This window comes from Natator depressus, chromosome 1, assembly GCF_965152275.1.
Source record: "Natator depressus isolate rNatDep1 chromosome 1, rNatDep2.hap1, whole genome shotgun sequence".
Lineage (NCBI taxonomy): Eukaryota > Metazoa > Chordata > Testudines > Cheloniidae > Natator > Natator depressus.
Window position 1 is genome coordinate 273363562 of NC_134234.1, and position 21241 is coordinate 273384802.

Genomic DNA, 21241 nt, shown 5'->3' on the forward strand with positions numbered 1-21241 from the left:
AAAAGCCTTTTAATAACAGAGAGAAACAATGTGGCATTATGTTGGTGAAACACCACCAACAGGATTCGTAACACAACCCATGAGCAAAAAACCCACCCCAAGCAAATTGGGGCATGCCCTTTCCCTTTGGTTCTTGAGTCCAGCAACCCGAAATCACCCAAAGTCCCAAAAGTCCAATGACCCAAAAGTCTCTGTCCCTGGTCAGGACAGCCCCAGAGTTCGAAAGTTTATCTGCAGAGCTTTACCTCCCAACCTGGGTGGAGATGGGGCGGGGGGAAGAGAGGTAAGGGGCACCTTACATGATCTGAAGCTGACCGCCCCACAGCTCCATAGGCCTTCGCTCCACTCCAGCAGCCGCCCCACGAACTGCTTCGCTCCGCTCCGCTCTGCTCCCCGCAAGCAGCTCCCGCCGTCCCACAAACTGCTCCACCAGCCGGTCCACAAACTGCTCCGCGTCCCACAAGCAGCTCCCGCCGTCCTATGAACTGCTCCACCAGCCTGTCCACAAGGCACTCCAGCTGTCCCACAAACTGCTCCACAATATATCTTCAGGCTCCCCTACTACTTAACACAATGCTCAGTGATTTCAGCTCTTAGTCAGTTCAGCTCTTTGGTGAATTCAGCTTGTAGTAGGGAAGCCTCAGTGCTGGTGCACCATTAGCCCAAAGTGAGCTCAGCAGCCTGTAACTAGACTCCTAATGGAATCAAAATTAGCTCTGATATTCCACAGTGGAAAGAGAAGGAAGTGCAATTAGCATGTAAGGCCCTCACCCATGCCACCAAGTATTAATACTTGTCCCCAGCCTCTCTCAATGCACAGAGTTTTGGAACCCATGACCCTTGCCTAGCGAGTGCTACTTAGTTGATGGTGAGTCCCTCCATCATAACAAAAGGCCAAGTACAGTTCCAAGCACAGTTCCCATAATCAGGGTAATAACAATTTATTCTTCCTGCCCCAATAACAGAGACACTGGGGATCCCACAGCACCCAAAGTGACCATTTGGGCAGCTATGGCCTCATTCTAGGCGGGGTGGGTGTGCCTATGCAAATGAGATCAGCCCCTGAAGTTCTTTTCCACAACTTGCCACACCTCATCACCAGATGTCAGGGTGGAGCTCATCCTGACACTGCTTACATCGGCAGAAGTGTTGTGCAGATTTCTGAGCTTGGTTATTTATCTGTGAAAAGAAGCCATGGGAAACATAAAGAGAAATCCAATTAAAATTTTTCCTTGGTGGAAGTCATACATCCAATGTCAAAGTGGAAAAGGAGAACCTCAGTTTACAATTTTGACTTAAACAAATCATTTGTTACTTGTTACCGATGTAACCTTAGCTGCTATCTGGAAACATAGTCTTCCAAAGAGTTGATACTGCAAATAACAAAAACATATTTAGGGCAGCAAAATAAGCCCTGAAGTTGATGTTTGGAAAAAAAGGCATATGCAACGCCAACCTGAAAGTTACCAGCTGTAACTTTGTGTATTCATTCTTCAGTGTTGTGATATGAAGTAACACCAAGACTATTGACACTGGCATGCCTAAAAGAAAAAGGGGTGTTTGTTTAGTGTATATCCCTGTAAAGTTTCTCTCTTTCATTGCCGATGTTTACCGGGAGCCTTGTCCGTATGGATCTGTGTGTGTTTTTCATTTCTCAAATTTGGTTTGCGTTAACCTTCTTTTGTAGCCACACATTCCCTTTGGTGTAAAGCTCCCTTGTAGATATATGAAAATTTAATAGAAGAGAAAATTAAAGAAAGAAAAGCTTTGGATGTGTAACCATTCAAAAGCTATATGGGAAAATGTACCATGAAGAGCAGACTAATTACTTCCACAGTTCTGGCTTGCAAACTATACTGAAAAGATTTGCCTGAAGTGCTCACTTGCCTGGCAATACCCAGAATGCTCTATCTCATTGGCCTGGCTTTGGCAACAGTCCTAAAGTTTGAATTTGAGGATGTATAGTTTGCAGGTAATGCACACCTGATACCACATAAGCGACTTTCCTTTCTTCTTCAGCCAAACCACTTCCTTCACAGATTGCAAAGGCAAGTATTATTCTCTCTCCAGCCTGTGTTTGGTTCACAAATCAGGATGTAGGAATGTTCAAGATATGCCTGGTTAACACATACACAGAGATAAAAAACTATCACCACAAAGGCAAAACAGTCAGTTTTCCATAGTTCTGCATCACAATTCTAACCTAGTCATTTAATTTGATTGTAATTAACCCTCTCTTTGATGATTTCTCTTCAGCCTTTTACATTGCTAAAAAAAGCATGTGAACAGTTGCATTGTAGTATAATTTACATTTCATTATAAGCTGATCCAAATGATATTCTGCAGATTGCCATTCTGATCCAAATAGCATTTGAATTTAGATTTCAAGAAGCAGCAGCTATTTAAGTAATTCATGACATCATAACACAGTCCCCTCTAGAAAGACAAGGAAGTCACATGAGTATCATCCTGGAATGTTTGTTTAGACAGACAATATCTGGTGAATGCATTTTATTAAAAAGAAATCAGCCAATCTTCTTACAAAAGACAGTATGTCCTAATTAAAACTCAATTTCTGCAAACAATTCTAATTCAGTATAAGCTTAGAACTTAAATAGGCTCAAATAACTAAAAGAACACATCAGCTGGAAGTCTACAACAATTTTTTTTTTCTGCAGAAAGACATATTTAAGATGTGTGCTGCTATCCTAAAATCATAAAGGTACCTGCTAAAGCAGATTAGTCATTCTACACAAAGCCACTCAGAATACTAATATATTCCCCTCCCTACTCATATGAATTTTCTTATTATCGAGAGAATGAGGCTAGAATTTTGAATTGCAGCTTACTCCAAAGAATACGATGTCCTGAAAAATTACCATTGCTCGATGACCTGATTTGTGGGGTACTAGAAATGGAAAAGCCACCACAGCACAGTGTATACACAAGAGACATCACAGTAGAAGCAATTACTGATTCTCACCCTATTCCATTGTGCTACGTCAGAACAAGCCCCTCCATTGCTCAGAATGCACAGCAACAACAATAACCATATTATATGCACCATATTACTTCCAGGCCAATGGGGGCTGCGGGAAGCAGTGGCCAGCACATCCCTCGGCCTGCGCTGCTTCCCGCAACCCCCATTGGCCTGGAACGGCGAACCACGGCCAGTGGGAGCTGTGATTGGCCGAAACTGCAGACACGGCGGGTAAACAAACTGGCCCGGCCCACCAGGGGGCTTACCCTGGGGGGCTGTGTGCCAAAGGTTACCAATCCCCGATCTAGACCATCCCTGACAGGTGTTTGTTAACCTGCTCTAAAAAAATCTCCAATGATGTAGATTCCACAACCTCCCTAGGCAATTTATTCCACTGCTTAACTATCCTGACAGTTAGGAAGTTTTTCTTAATGTCCAATTTAAACCTTGCTGCAATTTAAGACCATTGCTTCTTGTCCTATCCTGAGAGGTTAATGAGAACAATTTTTCTCCCTCCTCCTGTAATAACCTATTATGTATTTGAAAACTATTATCATGTCCCCTCTTAGCGTTCTCTTCTCCAGACCAAACAAACCCATTTTTTTCCACTCATCCCTCATAAGTAAGACTGCGATTTACTCACAGAGGTCACGGAAGTCAGACCTCCGTGACTGCCAAAGACCTCCATGACTTCAGCCAACATGGGCTGAAAGATGCAGAGTCTCCACCAGGTGGACCCCCTGCAGCTCCAGGCAACTGCAGGTGGCAGGAGGGTTCCCCACAACTCCCGCCATCACGGGCGGCAGGGGGTGTCCCCGCTGCTCCCAGCAGGGGGAACCCCTGCAGCTTGAAGCCACCAGCAGAGCAGGACCCTGGAGTTCCCAGCCAGCCCACATTTGCCCATGCTCCCCATTTTGTCATGGATATTTTTAGTAAAAGTCAGGGACAGCTAAATCGCTGATGACAAAGTTGAACAGAACTGGACCCAGAATTGATCTCTGTGGGACCCCACTCGATATGCCCTTCCCGCTTGACTGTGAACCTAGTTTGTTTATGAGAAGGTCATATGAGACAGTATCAAAAGCCTTACTAAAGTCAAGATATACCACATCTACCACTTCCCCCCATCCACAAGGCTTGTTACGCTGTCAAAGTCAGCTACTAGGTTGGTTTGACCCTATTTGTTCTTGACAAATCCATGATGACTCTTACTTATCACCTTATTATCTTCTAGGTGTTTGCAAATTGATTGCTTAATTATTTGCTCCATTGTCTTTCCCTGTCCTGAAGAGCCATAAACCAAAAATGCACATATGGGCTTGTTCTGCATATGTCAGTGATTAGATAACTCCTTAAACCCAGGGAAGAAGATTTTTTGTTTTGTACCTTTCATGGGTATAGTTTTTTGGGGGATGGAGTGGGATAGGGTGGGGTGGGGAGGAGAGAGACTGAGTTTGAAAGTATTTCTTCCCAGTGTGGCCATCTGTGTGTCAGGACCAGTCTGGACTCAAGTATGATCCCAAGTCATTTAACAAATTTGACAATGGGTCATTGGATCGATGCCCTTTGTTGATAGCAAGATCAGTGTTCGAGCTAGATTTTCAGAGTGTTTCCTACTTCCTATCATCATCACTTCTATCCTCCTGGGGTTCAGAGTGACTGATCTAGTTACATTTTATCCATCTAATTCATCATCCATATTTTTTCTAGGCACTTGGATATGTTGGTGGTAGTAGAGGTTTTACTGATGGAGAATGAGTTCTGGAGCTGAGTGTCATTTGGCATACTATGGGCATTCCTGTCCATCACATATCGCAGTTTCAGTTTCTGGCCCTTCTTTGTCTCTGTTTCCTCCTTTCCCAAATCATCTTCCCTTCTATCTCTCCAAGAGCAAAATCAACTTGTAAAGTGGGAAAAGAATCACAAGCTGTTGGTTTTTAAAATGTAATATTAAAAAGAGCAACAGTTTTTTTTTTCCCTCAGCAGTTGTACAGTCTCATGTCTTTATGTTTAGTGTTTATTTCCTTCTCTTTTTGAGTTTTGCTGTCCGCTCAAGTGAGAGGAAATTTGATGTGATTTCTTTGTTGTAGCTAAAAAGTTTGGACATTCTGTAGGTAAAAACCCTGGACATTCTGAGTAGAGGCCCAAGCAAAGCAGAAGGGTTTTTGTAGTCACAATATGTTGTTTTTTTATTGTGGGAGAGGGGCACCATACAGTAATTTTGCAAAGCCCTGTTCTCCCACTGGCAAATAATGGCTGTCAAGCAATCAGAGTACCATATGGTTCCATTACTAAGAAATAGCTTTGTGGAGGTAATACAAATCAGACTCCACAACAAGAACAATGCAACTGGGAAAAAATGTACATGTAGGCATAAAGCTCTGTACTGCCTCCCTGCAGTGTAACTAGATTAGGCCATTCAATTTCAGTAATAATGCTATTTAGAAGGGAGGGATAAGGTTACATTATGTTGTTTTCACAATTGTTTAAATGTAGACTCTATCTCTTATTAACTAGAAAATCAGTTCATACAATCACATATATTTGCAGATTAGATACCATGGTGACTGGCCCTTTGTTTTTTAAAAATTAGCACTATTATATAAATTGTGGCAGGGCTTAAAGGGCTCAACCAGTTTGGGCCCTACTGTGGCAGGCAGTGAATAATGTAAACTATATTAATTGTGTCCAGTAAAGTGCAGGCAACTTCCTCAGGCAGTGTTCTGAACATCTGCAGGGTGTGAAGCCTTTGTCAACACATCAATCCTGTGAAATATATGTGAGAAGAAAACGTAGTTAAAAATTACATTTTGAGCACATTCTTGTCAGCGGCTATTTAGCTGAAAGGTACAACATTTGTGATTAGTGGCACTAACATCCAAAATCGAAGACTGAAAATGCATTTCTGTCCTTCTTTAGTTCTTGTTTAACAGCCAGATGAGGAACAGTAAATGTTTAATAGTTTAATTTTTAAACACTGGATTTATTCGTCAGCGTGTTAGACTGGCATAAAAAAAGAAGAGCAACCAATTTTCTTTCTCTGACATCTTGCTCCCATACTGTCAGTGTCACAAGTAATGCCAGCTGCCACCAAAATTAAATGGAAACAGTTGGCTCATAAAAGCAGATTTTAATTAAAACATTGCTTTCAGATCCATTTATATGTGGCAAGAAGCTCAGTGCAAAAATTTCAGGCTAGCACTTTGAAATGAGTAGCAAGACATGAAAAGAAGGTAACAAGGAGCACCTCAGTAGTTCTAGCAACTTCCCAGGGAACAAATCAAACTCTAAAATAATAAAAAGAAGGAGTGAGAGCTACACTAATAAGGAAAAAACTAGACACAATGTTTCAAGGAAGTAATGCTCTCATTTTATTACCATTTGAAGCTGAGCAGAGTAGGCTGTCTGACAATCCACCCTGCCACCCACAGGGCCACACTGACAGGTGCAAGTGGCCTGGACAATATCTTTTGGACAGTCCACAAAACATTGAGGGAATGAAGTAAGCCTTTTTGGGGGCATACCATTGTGTTCTCACCCAGGGGTATCTTCCATGGGGAAATATGGGCTTTTCACTATGACCTGATATATTCCAAAGGAAAAAGGGGGTGGGGAGGATTACTCCTCAGAAATCTATTTTATGAGTCAGAATGGAAGTTTTCCCTGGCAGAGATGGAAGGTAGTATACTCCTTTAGGGAAATACCTGCTTCATATTGAATTTTGGTGTAGGAGTATTATTCATGTGTATTTTACCATCACTTTGAAATTTATTAAATGGATTTTAAAAAGTTGTTTCTCTCACTTATTTTTATCTTCTCTTTTCCCCTTTTCCCAATTTTTCTTTCTGTTGTATATCTATCTTTTCCTCTTTCATTTCAGTGTTCATTCTTCTTCACCTCTTTACCTTCATCCCTTCATTTGCCCACATTATTTGGTCTCCTTTCTTCCCTATGCTCTTTGAGTTCCTTCCTCCATCTTTTATCTTCTTAGCCACAACAATCTCTCTCTCTCTCTCTCTCTCTCTCTCTCTCTTTCTATTGTCTTTTTCCCCACCCCAATATCCTTCTATCTTTCCACCCTTTTGCCAACCTTTCCCTCCATCTACACCCTCCTCAGTCTCTCTCTCCCCTTCTTACTCTATTATTATTATTATTATTTGTATTACTTAGAAACCTCAACTGAGATCAGGGCCCTGTTGTGCTAGCTACTGTACAGACACATAATAAGAGACAGTTTCTGTCCCAAAGAGCTTATATTTTAAATAGACAAAGCACAGGAGGGGAAACAGAGACATGAAATGACTTCCCAGCATCACCCAGCAAGCAAAAAGTAGAGGTGGGGTAAGAATCCAAGTTGCCCATCCAATGCCTTTTCTGCTGGCCCCACTAAGATCCTAACTGCACAACCTCAACACCACAATCTTGCTACTTCCCTTTACTAACCTAGCCCCAATCCAGCACAGCATGTATACCCATGCATAACTTTAAGCGTAAGAATAGTCCCATTGAAGTCAACGTTGGAGACACTTAGGAACTTACAGACGAGTGGCAGAAAGGAGTCATAGTTCTTAGAATTCAAGTCAGGTGAACATATTCACCCACAGCTCTGCATAGAGTTTCTCTCCTCATAGTATCAGTACATTGCTAGTATGCATTATTTTATGATGGTAAAAGAAAGAGCCTAGAACTCAGTGTAGAAGATTCTAGAATTTAAGAGTGTAGACACTTTCTAATGTTATTATCCATTTAGAAAAAGTAATTGGTTAACATTTTCAAAAGTGATTGGTAAGTTTGGGAGTCTCAGTTCTTGTGTCCAACTTCAGATCAGTTAAAGGGGTCTGCCATTGAGAGGGTGGGTGTTAAATACTATCTCAAAAAACCCTTTAAGGTGTCTCAAGCTGAGCACCCACAAATTGGGGTGTCCAAAAATCAGTAGTGCCTTTTCATGTTGGCCATTATACGGTAACCCCTCCCCCCAAAAAAGATGTAAAATATTTTGATAAATCTTTAAAAGGCTTTTTAAACTGTAATAAAAAATAGTAACATCCTCTGGCAAAGAGTTCTACAAGTTGACTGTGCATTGTGTGAAAAAATACTTTGTTTTGTTTGTTTTAGACCTGCTCCCTATTAATTTCATTTTGTGACCCCTCGTTCATGTGTTATGAGAAGGAGTAAATAACACTTCCTTATTTACTTTCTCCACACCAGTCATGATTTTATAAATCTCTATCATATCCCCCCACCATTAGTTGTCTCTTTTTCAAGTTGAAAAGTCCGAGTTTTATTAATCTCTCCTCATATGGAAGCTGCTCCTCATTTTTGTTGCCCTTTTCTGAAGCTTTTCCAATTCCAATATATCTTTTTTGAGACCACATCTGCATGCAGTATTCAAGATGTGGGCAAACCATGGATTTATATCGAGGCAATGTGATATTTTCTGTCTTATTAGCTATCCCTTTCTTAATGATGCCCAACATTCTGTTCGCTTTTAGGACTGCCACTGCACATTGAGTGGATGTTTTCAGAGAACTATCTGCAATGACTCCAAGATCTCCTTCTTGAGTGGTAACAGCTAATTTAGACCCCATCATTTTATATTGTGACCGGGCAAGGCCAGATGGCTATAGAAAAGTAGTGGGAGATAGATATATTAGCTCCAGGCTAAACAAATCCCTGGTACCAGGTTAAGCGAAATGGAAGCTGCTCTAGGTCAATTAAGACACCTGGGGCCAATTAAGAACTTTCCAGAAGGCAGGGAGAATGCTAGGTTGATTGGGACACCTGAAGCCAATCAGGGGCTGGCTGAAACTAGTTAAAAGCCTCCCAGCCAGTCAGGTGGGTGTGCATGTCAGGAGCTGTGGGAGGAAGTTGCACTGTTGGAGAGGCTGAGTAGTACACACCATATCAAGCACAAGGAAGGAGGCCCTCAGGTAAGGGTGAAGTGGAGCCTGAGGAAGTGAGGGCTGCTGTGGGGGAAGTAGCCCAGGGAATTGTACGTCATGTTTCTAAAAGGTCAGCTACCATAGCTGATACTATTAGGGTCCGTGGGCTGGAGCGTGGAGTAGAGGGTGGGCCTGGGCTCCCCCCCACTTTTGCCCCCTGATTAATCACTGAGACTGGGAGACAACAGAGACTGTGCAAGGAAGGATAACTTTTCTCCTCACCTCCCTTGCTGGCTTATGATGAAAATGGCTCAGTAGACTGTGACCCTTGTCTCTAGAGAAAGAAGGGTTACGTGGAGGGTCATAGTGAGCCTCAGAGGCTCGCGAAATCTGCCAGGAAACACGGGACCTATGGAGGCAAGGACAGAGCTTTGTCACAATACGTACAGTTGGGATTATGTTTTTCAATGTGCATTACTTTGCATTTATCAACATTGCAGTTCATCTGCCATTTTGTTGCCCAGTCACCCAGTTTTGTAAGATCCTTTTATAGCTCTTCGCAGTCTGCTTGGAACTTAACTTTCTTGAGTAGTTTTGTATCATCTGCAAATTTTGCCACCTCACTATTTACCCCCTTTTCCAAATCATTTTCCTCTCTCTATTCTGAAAACTTATCATTTAGTCCTACCCTTTTTTTTCTATCTTTTAACCAGTTTTTCGCAGGAGTGGGTGGGTGAGATTCTGTGGCCTGAGTTGTGCAGGAGGTCGGACTAGATGATCATAATGGTCCCTTCTGACCTCAGTATCTATGAATCCATGAATCAGTTACCAATCCATGAGATGACCTTCCCTCTTATGCCATGAGAGCTTACTTTGCTTAAGAGCCTTTGGTGAGGGACCTTGTCAAAGGCTTTCTGAAAATCTAAGCACACTGTATCCACTGGATCCCCCTTGTCCACATGCTTGTTGACCCCCTCAAAGAATTCTAATAGAATTCTAGTAGATTCCATCCTTTTAAATAAATTTTCTGTACAGTGACAGATTAAAGACATTTGTTGCTTCTGCAGTAATCAGAAACAGCATTTCAGCAAATGGACTAATGTGTTTTGACCACATCACATAAGTCTGTTGAAACTATAAAGTATTTATAATAACTAACAACCTACTACTGCTCCATTTGAGGCCAGCGGAAAAGCTGAGATCAACGGCTGCAGCATCAAGTAGTTATTTCCTTTTATAAATGAGTCATTTTACATTAAATATGAAAAAATATTCTTCCATGCAGACACCATGCAGTTCTCAAATCCAATTCATTTATTTAGTAGTTGCTTGCTTAAGCCTTGATTTAGGAAAGCATTTAAGCACATGCTTAACCTTAATCTTATTCAGCAAATTGCTACAGATGAGTGTGTGCTTTAGTAATTTGCTGGATAGGGATAGACTGAAGTAGGTGCTAAAGTACTTGGTGACTCAGTCCTGCTCCTATTGAAGTCAATGGCAAAATTCACACACGTGAGTGGAAGAAAGATTGGGCCAGTGCTGAATGAAGATGAACATCATGAAGGGTGGATCAGTATTTCAGTGTATAGTATTTTAGTGTTTCATAGGGAATGTGGGGCAAATCCCAGCAGCTTTACACTCTGAGTAATCCTTTTTTATGTGGGTAGTCCTATTGAACTCAGAAAGACTATGCCTGCAAGTAAAGGCTATTCAAGTAGAACCCGTAGAATCTACAGTATACACCAGTGGTTCCAATTAGGGCAGTTGAGGGTAGGGGGACAAATACCCTCCTCCAAAGGTTTTTGCACTTGCTCAAAGTTCCACAGGCTGTCGAGCTGGGAGCAGGAGGCAAGCCCGGGCTACATTTTAAGCAGTGGTCCAATACTAAATCAGCATGGCTCCGGCCAGACTCATCCACTGAAAATCCGCTGCCTCTCTGTACTGAAGGAAGGGCAGCCAAGCCAAACTCCTGTTAGCGGCATTGTGATCTGGTGCCCAGCGTTACAACTCCACTGAGATTTGGCCTGGCTGCCCCTCTGTTCAGATGGAAGGGCAACTAAGCCAAATGGTGCTGAGACCTGGAGCACAGGAGTCTGTTCCTGTACAATATTTTAGAGCCCAAGCCATGAGTAATCCCCTGCATGACGGGTTGTCCCCCTTTAAGGTGCCACCTGATGTACTGGGATACCACTGAGCCTGCCTGTTCCGCCAGCCTGGGCCCATTTTATCCTGTCTTGCTGAGCCAGGCTCTTATGCCTCCTCTAACACACACACAGGTAGGGCCACACCCAGCTGCAGAAAGATACAGACACTGAGATCAGCTCTGGGAAGACTCAGTTTAAGGGATTTGTCTCAGCACTCAGGTGCCCACCTCCCTTGGAGTGCAGACTCAAAGGCATATTTTCTCGCACTGTATAGAAAGATCTGCATACCGCAAGCTCATAAAAATCCTCCCGCTCCCTCAATGTGAGGAAAGCTATGCACAACTTCTTCACCCCACCCCACCCCAGATATGGATTGCACAAACTGGGTTATGTTATAAACAAGAAATAAGCTTATTAACTACTAAAGACAGATTTTAAGTGATTGTAAGGGACAGCAAACAGAACAAAGCAGATTACCAAGCAAATAAAACAAAAAATGCATACTACGCTTAAGATTTTAAAGAGACTGATTTCAAGAAATAATTTTTCACCCTAAATATCGTTTTAGGCAAGTTGCTGAGTTTCTGTAGCTTAGACTTCCAGTTATTTCTTCTTACAGACTGGACCCCTGTCTCAATCTGGACTCACCCCTGCCTTTCCTCTCAGATTAGTTCCTTTTTCTCTTCAGGTACTTTCAGCAGTCTTTGTTCTTGGGTAGGCAATGGAGGAGAGTCCACATTAACCCCCTCCCCAGCCTTAAAAAGGATTTATCTAAGGCGGGAAACCTTTGTTTGATCCCCATCCCACTACAGAGGAGAAGTACCAGCAGTATCCATGGTGGTATTTTATATCAGGTAAGCTTATCACCTGACCTTGCACTGTCAAAGCAACTATGAAACCAGGTTTATTTGCAATGTCCATAGGAAGGAACTCCAGGGAGATGTGAGAGCCACATCTTCAAAGACTCATTGTCTTTTTCCAATGGCCCATTAAGTCTGATTGCTTACTGTCTTGTGGGCGTTTCCCCAAGTACACATACAGTTGTAATTGCAAAGTCAATTACATAGTCAATACTCTTAACTTCAGATACAGAAATGACACATGCATACAAATTGGATAATCACATTCAGTAAATCATAACCTTTCCAATGATATCTTACATGAGCCATCTGGCATAAAGTATATCTTAGTTACGCGATATTCATATCATAACCATATTTCTATAAAGAATATGTGGTGTAACATCACACCCTGCACGAGTCATCAACTGAGTTCAGGAGAGAGTTCTAACTGCATAAGGACTGCAGAATCAGCAATATCTTGTGCCGGGACAGGCTTAATGACAGCTTTAAAATATGACAGACAAGCTATACAAGTTATATGGAGGTAAACTGACTTAAATAATGTTAAATGACAAATCTAATTAACTGTCCGGTATTCACCTGCCATTTGGTACTAGTGTTTCCAACTTGTTAGTTGTTCAGGTTTCAGCAGTTGCTAGGATGTCCTTGTTTGTTTCCATCCAGCCAGGAGATTACAAACTTTTCTTTCCAAGGCAGACTTTATAGCCATGACTCACTTCTCCCAGCCAAATGTGTTAAACTTTAGAACACAACACTCAGCTGCTGCCTTTTCAGGAGAAATGTATAGCCCAGCAACCAATTTCAACTTTTCTAACCACTCAATTGAGAATACTGAACAGCCCTAGATTAATTTTGTAAACTGACTTGCAAGTGTCTGTAACCAAAAAGGCCATTCATTGCTGCCTGTCACTTTGAGGATGGGAGGAGGGGGGGAGATGGTTTATAACTCACTTTTTCTTCTTTGCCCCTCATCCTTACCGCAACCTCAAAAGACTCTGCAGACAAACCCCCAATTCCCAAACGGAGGGTCATTGTCTTTCCTTTCCCCCATCAGTGTTCCCCTGAACCAGATGAAAGCATGTGAAGAGATATTTATATTGTGTGTTTCAGTAATGAGTTCTTATCTATGCACTTCTGTCAGTAGGTGCATGGCTTTTAGGCACAACCCACCAGTCACAAAGGCCCAGATCCTCAAAGGGACTAAGGTGTTGCTCAGCTCAGTGTTGCAACACCTGACCCCTAGGTAGCCTGCCCCCTTGTGGAATCCTCAGTCCTGAGCTAGACAACCAGGCTTCCCATACAATGCATGGGGAGAGTTATATGCCTAAGAAAGGGATCTTAGAAGCCACTAAGGTGAGCAGTGAGCTGCCTAAACCAGCTAGGAATAAAATGCCAGAGAGAGGGGCAGGAAGAGGAGAGGGGCTTAGGTGCCTGGTTGATGTACTAGAGATAGATACATCCCTCTGCTCAGGAACCTCAGTTGCAATCCCTCTCCTAGGGGTAGGTGCTTCAGCCAGGTCAGCCACTTAGGTAGCCTATGCCCTAGCAGCCAAAACCATGTATCTCTCTCTCTCTCTATTTCTTATTCACACTCAAGACCTCTCTCATGCTCAGCCTACATTTCCCTGTGCCCTGGCTTTCTTTTGTGTAGGTGTTGTCCTCCCCCTCAACAGCGGCCTGCATCTGGCCCTCTGCTATGGTGTCCGACTGATATCAGGTTTTAGGCATGCTCAGAGAATGCCCCTACAGGACTGGGCCCCACTGGTGGAGAACAGATTCTGCCACTTCATTTGAGGATCCCACTTCAGGGCCTCTGAGGCTCCAACCTGACACAGCTCCAAGCTGTGCATTAGCTTTGGGGCAGCATCAGGGCTCAGGTGGCTGTCTGAATGCCAGTTGGCAGAGACTTAGGCACTCTGTGATCAGATGGCAGCTGAGTGACAGTTTTGAAAATGTCAGAGGTGCCTAAAATGGCAGACGTAAGTACCTAAAGAGGCAGACAGACTCCTAAATGTCTGGGTATTTGAGTATCTGGGCCAAAGTGCCTTTGGATAATCATTAAATATTCATCTTGCTCTTGTTGTAAAATATTCAGCCATCCAATCAAGAGGCAGATGTGATTCAAGTAATCAGACATACACCATGAAGCGCAAAGGGCAAATTATCAAAGCAAACTGTTAGGAAAAAAATAGCATAATCCCCTCATTTCCTTCCTGAATTACTTGGGAGCAGGCAACATTCACCTGTGTGCCCAGATGCCTGATGTTGTTGACAGTAAAGGAGATTCTGAATATCCCAGTGGTGATGTTGGATAGGTGGGAATCCTCTATCCACTGCTCTGCTGCTGCCCTTTTACTTATAAAGGAAATGAATCTTGGCAGAACCTCCACCTTGCTTGGCCTGTACATGCTCACTGGCATGCCTTGAGAGCTTCCAGAAATAAACCTGAGCTAATCTATGCAATGCCTCTAACCCAAAAGTACCAATATACAAGCAATACACTCTTAGACTACAGTTAGCACACCTTTACTTAACAATTTATGCAAACACGATATAAGACTGAGATTAATTAAAATGTCACAGCCACTTTGAATCAATAGGAGGCTCTTCAATAAATCAATTAACAAATGCAGTTTACAGTAGTAAATGAAAACCGACTTCCATATACACTGGCACCATTTACCTCACCTCTGAATATGCACTCCTCATATTTCAGAGATCTAGATGCTTGCATGGGCACACTTGAAGATCCTGAAACCAGGACATCACTCTGTTGGTCCAGTAAAGTAGTCCAGCCTGAGCCAAGGCAATAAGGGGCAGAGCAATTCTAAGTTGGGATCATTTCAAGTGTCTTGACCTCTCTGAAGACAAGAGTAGTTATAACCAGAGGTCAGTAACCGTAGATCCTGATTAGCCAATAAGACCACTTCATCTCTTCTCAGACTGAGGGAAAGCCCTTAAAGTCTCTTTGTTATCCCTGTTTCCCTGAAAGCATTTCCCCAAATAACAAATGTGGTGGTTGCTCTTGCTGCCTTCAGTGCATACCAACCTCAGTCAGTTCCAATCACCACAACAGTCTCAGCCCTGCTTCCAGTGAAGCCCCCAACAATAGCCTTCTTGATTCCCTGCTTGGTCAAGTCCCAGCAGTTTCTCAGTAGCACCTTCTGGCTTGGAGAGAGCTCCACAAAGCAATCTCCAGTCCCCTGACCAGGATCTCAGCTCCTCACAAAAATGGAGCCCGTTGCATGCTGCCTCTGAATCCAAAACAAGGTTCTCCTCATGCCTGGAAGCAGAAATCTCTTTCTTCTCCAAGGCATCATGGGAGTTGTAGTCTCCAAGGTTGCATTGCAGCACTCAGGATTCTCCCATCTGGAACATTCCTGAATAAATTCAGAGACGCCTCTAATAGAGGAGGCCTGTAATAGTCTAAAATTTATTTGCATAATCTATTTGGTGAACAATGTTATTAGTAAAAAATAAGGTTGTAGAAATCATGGCTGGTTCATGAATGATTCAGAAACACAAAAAAGGGGTTAAACTTATAGGATTCTTTATTGACAACAAATAATCCAACAAGCTTTATAGGAAATGATACATGTCTAAGATAAAAATCACGTATTTTGCCTGCTCTGGAAATGTTCAATGCAGGAACTGAAATTCCCAGGGAAAGAGCCCTTGTCACCATTGAAAGTTAAATAGATTTATATTTTTAAAAACAAAATCAGCTTAGAATTTGGGTTGCTTTCAAATGTAAATCAGTTTAAGTATTGAATTCATTATAAAAAACAAATGAGCAAGCACAAGAGAAAACCCTGCTTGAAATATTGAATTAATTTTTAAGTTGAATGAAATTACATATTGAATTGCTTTCAAACTGAGGGCTGTCTAAATTTCACTAAATGAAAATGTATATTGCAAAAGAATAAGTTTAGGAAAAACAATATAGAAAACAAGAATGAATGACATAAATGACACCATAAAAACTGGACAATTTTGTGTTGATACTGTCAGTTGATCGTATGGGACCAGGCAAACACAGGCAAAACAAATATTGTAATGTGGTGTTCGATATTCTTGAAAAATCTCCCCATCAGTGTCAGTATCGAAATGTAAACTCTGGCCTAGTATAAGACAACTACACTGTTAATTTTCTTGCAGTAGATTTGACTTGTTTTTCAGGATTCCTTTAAACAACACATTGTCTCGATTTGTTAGAATCATCATTTTACTTCATTTATCATATTCAGACATGGGAAATACATTGCATGCAGGTTCTCCAATACAACATTCATTCATGAACTAAGTCATTGTAGACTACTTTAGCGCTTGCTAGCAGAAAACTTCAACAATTTCTGGGCCTGGTTCTAAATTTACCTAAAACAGGGTATATCCAGCAGTAAATATTGAAGCCAATAGTGTTACACTGAGAGTTACTTAGCAGTGTAAGTGAAATCAGGATTAGGGCCATTGAGTTTTAGCAGCTATTTAATACAAACATATATTTTACATAGAGCTTGTTCCTGCAAGGTGCTGAGCATCTGCCCCAGCAATGCACGTAAGAACATAGATTCATAGATATTAAGGTCAGAAGGTACCGTTATGATCCTCCAGTCTGACCTCCTGCACAAACGCAGGCCACAATCTCACCCACCCACTCCTGCGATAAACCTCTCACCTATGTCTGAGCTATTGAAGTCATCAAATCATGGTTTAAAGACTTCAAGGAGCAGAGAATCCTCCAGCTACTGACCTGTGCCCCATGCTGCAGAGGAAGGCGAAAAACCTCCAGAGCCTCTTCCAATCTGCCCTGGAGGAAAATTCCTTCCTGACCCCAGATATGGCGATCAGCTGAACCCTGAGCATATAGGCAAGATTCACCAGCCAGATACCCAAGAAAGAATTCTCTGTAGTAACTCAGATCCCACCCCATCTAACATCCCATCACAGGCCATTGGGCCTATTTACCGTGAATATTTAAAGATCAATTAATTGCCAAAATCATGTTAGTAGTCTCATTGATTACTCATATACTTAGCATTATGCACATGCTTTACTGCTTTTCTGGATGAGGACCAAAAGCACCAAAAGGTGCTTTTCTGGACCAGCACTTTGCAGGATCAAGCTCACGGTCCCTAAGTTTCAGTAATGGCTTGTGTGGATGAACAGGTAGCACAAGGCAAGCTGGGCTGTGAATCTACAGTGCACTGGCCAGCTGCACACTAACTGTCCCAAGGGACTCTGCTACCATGCAGTAAAAGTTCCCTAGTGAGCACTGACGTGCTGCCGTTCAAAGTGAAGTAGGTCAATGAACACAAAGGAATTTTTTGTGAGTGGTAGCAAGGTCCACAGGAACAGTTAATGCACAGCAAGCTAGTGCAGGATAGATTTCCAACCCTACCCTCACCCTCAGGTTGCCATGCACTAACTAACTCTTCATCTAGACAAGCCCCAAAGAGGTTGTAATAGTCAATTATGTGAATATGGGCCCAAATGAAAACCTCAGGTTTTGGAAAATCTCTGACCAGGATTTGGAACCCAATATCCGTCCCCTTCTATCATTAAACCCCTACCAAAACAACCCAAAACAAAACCCTGCCCCAAGCAGAATTTTTACCATGAAAAGAGAGAAGGGCCAGAGACACCATGATGTCCTCTGTGACCAGAGACTTCACTATTGTTATGGATTTGAGGTGGAAGGTGCTCAGATACTGCAGAGATGGGCAGCAGTATAAAACCCTAGATAAGATAGCTGTTGATGAGGCTGACTGTTGATGAGATATGCCATTATCATCTAGAGGTAAAATTGTCAGAAGGCCAACCTCCATTTTACAAGTGACATTTGTGTAAGGGGACTGTTGACCCCTTACTAACATTCAGTGGGGGTGTTTTCGTTGGCTAGCTCTCAGTACTAAAAGGGGAAGGGTCTATGGGAATCAGGACCCTGAGACTGACAGTCCCCAGGAACAATGGGGAGAGGCCAATGCTCCAGGTCAGCCTGAATGTCAGGGCGGGCAGGCTAATCAGGGAGTCAGGAGGCCAGGGAGGTCCCATCCTCCGTGTGAGCTGGATTTGCCTGGGTCAGACAGAGTGGGGCGGAGCTAAGGAGAAAGCAGGAGCCCAAGCTGAGCTGGGGAGGAAAGTTGGGCCAGATCCAGAGAGAGCAGAGCCTGTCCTGGGAGCAGAGTTGCAGCAACCAGAGCCAGAGGGGCCAGAAAAGCAGCCCAGGAAGCAGGTCAGTGCTGGGAGCAGAGTCACAGAAGCAGCCTGCAGAGCAGACCTGTCCTGGGAGCAGAGCTGCAACAAGCAGAGCCAGAGGGGCCAAAGAAGCAGCCCAGGGAGCTGGAGGCAGAGCAGCAGCACAAGTGCAGAGACAGAGTGGAGCTGGAGCTGGGGCTGGAGCAGTCTGGAGCTGGGTGCGGTGAGCAGCTGGCGAGACCGAGGGGAACCCTGGGCAGCGGGCCCAGCACAGGGAGACACCTCAGCCAGGAGGCTCTGCAGGCCAGGCTTGGATCATAACCCCGACAAGGCGGGGGCGACACTGGGAAGAAGGGTCCTACCACTTACAGCCTGAGAGCGTGTGGCCACCACCAGAGCAAGTGTCCAATCCACAGCATCCCTGCAGCACAGCCAGGGCCTGAGAAGAAGGCCTGGGACTTACAAGGAACAGACTGTGAACTTCCCTGACATTCCAGAGACACTGTGATGTTCCCTGCCACAGAGCGGGGTGATGTGTTTCCTTTAACCTTTCCCATTTTTCCTTATTCTTTTTAAAATTTATTGTTGATTAAATAACTTGCATTTGCTTTAACTTGTATGTAATGGTCACTGGGTCAGAGAAGTGCCCAGTGCAGAGAGAGTACCCTGGAGTAGGGACACCTTAGCCCCTGTCCTAGGTGACCACAGCAGGGTTGGGGGTCGAGCCCCCCTGGAATCCTGGGCCCAGCCTTGTTGGGGTTACGAGGACTCTGCCAGACAGGAGAGTAGAAGGAGAGTCCTCAAGGGCAGGGAGGCCACTGGGTAAAGGAAGTGGGAGCGAGGACTCAGATCCTTTCACTAGCCCACTTCACCGGGGTAGTGCAGAAGCCAGGAAAGTTCCCCACAACACTGGGACTATTCCCCCGCTTACATTTGCACTCATAATCTAATTGTAAGGCACAAATCTACAAGGTTTGCTTTCCTCAATCTGGTAAGTAGGGGGAGTTGCAATTACCCTGATTTGTGTCTGGAACTCATTTTGAAGGCACAAATGTATGGGTATGTCTTCTCTAGCAATGTTAAAGTGCTGCTTCGGCAGCACTGCTGCAGCGCTTTACCGTGGCTGTTTAGTTGCGGCACCAGCTCTGGGAGAGAGCTCTCCCAGCGCTGTAAAAAAATCACCCCCACGAGGGGAGTAGCTGCCAGTGCACTGTCTACACAGCCACTTTACAGCGCTGAAACTGCAGCACTCCAGGTTGTGTTTTTTCACATCCCTGAGCAAGCAAGTTGCAGCGCTGTAAAGTGGCAGTGTAGACAAGGCCTTAATCTCAAAGAGGGAAGAGGCAAGGACATTGATGTGTTGGCAAACACAATTAGAAATCGGGGCAAGGATTTTAGCTGCTCTCTCCAGCTTCAAATCTTCTCCACGAGACTTTGACTATAAGAAGCCAGACAATGTGAATGTCTAGACTTAGGATCCAGTCAAGGTATTTGGCACTCTGTTCATAACAAAAACAAACAAACAAAAGTTAGCCCCTGTAGATTGATCTTCAAGATGAAGATTGTTGCTGGTTTTGTCCTAATGTTTGAAAATGGTTTTCAGTAATGATGGGTTGCTACGGTCTGTGATAGGTGCTAATTTTGTCTGTTTTTATCAATCTGTACAAATAATGCTGAATTTAATGCTTCACAGATAACCTGTATTGGATACCCCCCATGCAAATCTTGGACCCATAAAGGCAATGCAGTTGGGACCTCATGCTCTTCCACTCACAAAAGTAGAAGGTGCTATTTAGCTCTTAAATTTAAAAAAACATTGTTGAGATAAAACAAAGGTGGTGATTGTTGTTACTAATTTTGCATCTTCAGTCCCAATATTCTGGACTGTTTTCATTATTTGAATTATAGTAGGAACCAGAGGCCTCAACTGAGATCAGGACGGCAGTGTACTAAAGGCAGTACCTGTACTCAGAAGGCCTAATCCAGTGCTCAATGAACTCAGTGAGTCATTCCATTGACTTTAATGGGCATTGGCTCATGGCCAGAAAGAGGCAGTCCCTGCTCTGAGGACTTAAATGCTAAATAGACAAGACAGACAAAGAGAGAGTGGGAAAAAGAGAAGTGCAGTATTATTATTTCCATTTTACAGCTGTAACACTGAGGCACAGAGAGTTAAGATGACTTGCCCACGATCACAGAAGAAGTCTGAGGCAGAGCCAGAAGTATATTCCAGTGCAATGCCTTAACCACAAAACCACACCACTGCCGCTTTTAACAAAAGGAAAAAAGTTTTCTTTACTAGGTCACCAAAAGAGCATTCTCATAAGTTCTGTTCTAACTGCTGTCAGTATAAAGAAATCGAAATCAAGTAGAGTGAACCCCCATGCCATCTATACTGCAAACAGAACTGGAGTGCGACCTCATTGTTTCCCTTTCTTCCATTTTTTATTTTTGAATATCCAAGACGTTTCTGTTCTATCCATTTAATTTCACAATCAAAATCCTGTGTATTTAGATAGAAAGAGATTCAATTATTTCTCTACTAAGGACATGTTTTGAATGTCCTTCTGTTCTTGCTCCTCTGCTATCTCTACTCCACTCTACTACTTCTCCTGAAGTATTCCAGGTGGGAATACAAGGTGGGACGGTCCCAGAGCTCAGGCTGTGGCCAAACCCAAACGTCGATACTGCAATAAAACAGCCCCACAGCCTGAGCCCTGGGAGCTCAAGTCAACTGTCATAGGCCGGCTGCGGGTGTATAATTGCCATTTAGACACACGGTATATGTACAAGGTGCCTTCACCACACCACCGAGCACACTGGTATACATTTAGGTTTTTTTTAAATGGTGGGGGAGAGGGAAAGAGGAAAATCAATTACATTTTTTCCACTTTTGCCCGGTGTTTTACAACCAGTTTTCTGGCTGTTTCTGTGAACCAGCATCTCTCATAGCCAGCTGCTTGACAGCTCCTGATGGATACTGGGAACAGTGATCTTTCCAGCCCATTGGGGTGTAACTCCTTCCTCCTCATTTTACTACAGCATCATGAGTAACACACTGCAGCAGCCCTCCTGGTAACTCAGTGCTACTCTGAGACTGCTCTTTTTTCATGGTCCCAGTTGCCTGAAATGTACCAGGGTTACAAAAGGTTATTTCAGTCTTATGACAACAGTCCA

General features: G+C 43.3%; 1 long non-coding RNA gene across 1 annotated transcript; it reads right to left on the reverse strand.

Annotated features, from left to right (window-relative positions):
- Positions 1-2015: 2015 nt before the first annotated feature.
- Positions 2016-15313, reverse strand: LOC141986607 (uncharacterized). Its single transcript, XR_012639333.1, has 3 exons — positions 14558-15313; positions 9145-9271; positions 2016-2117 (listed from the first exon to the last, which is right to left on the reverse strand). It is a non-coding gene; the product is annotated as an uncharacterized LOC141986607 (long non-coding RNA).
- Between the last annotated feature and the right edge of the window lie 5928 nt (positions 15314-21241).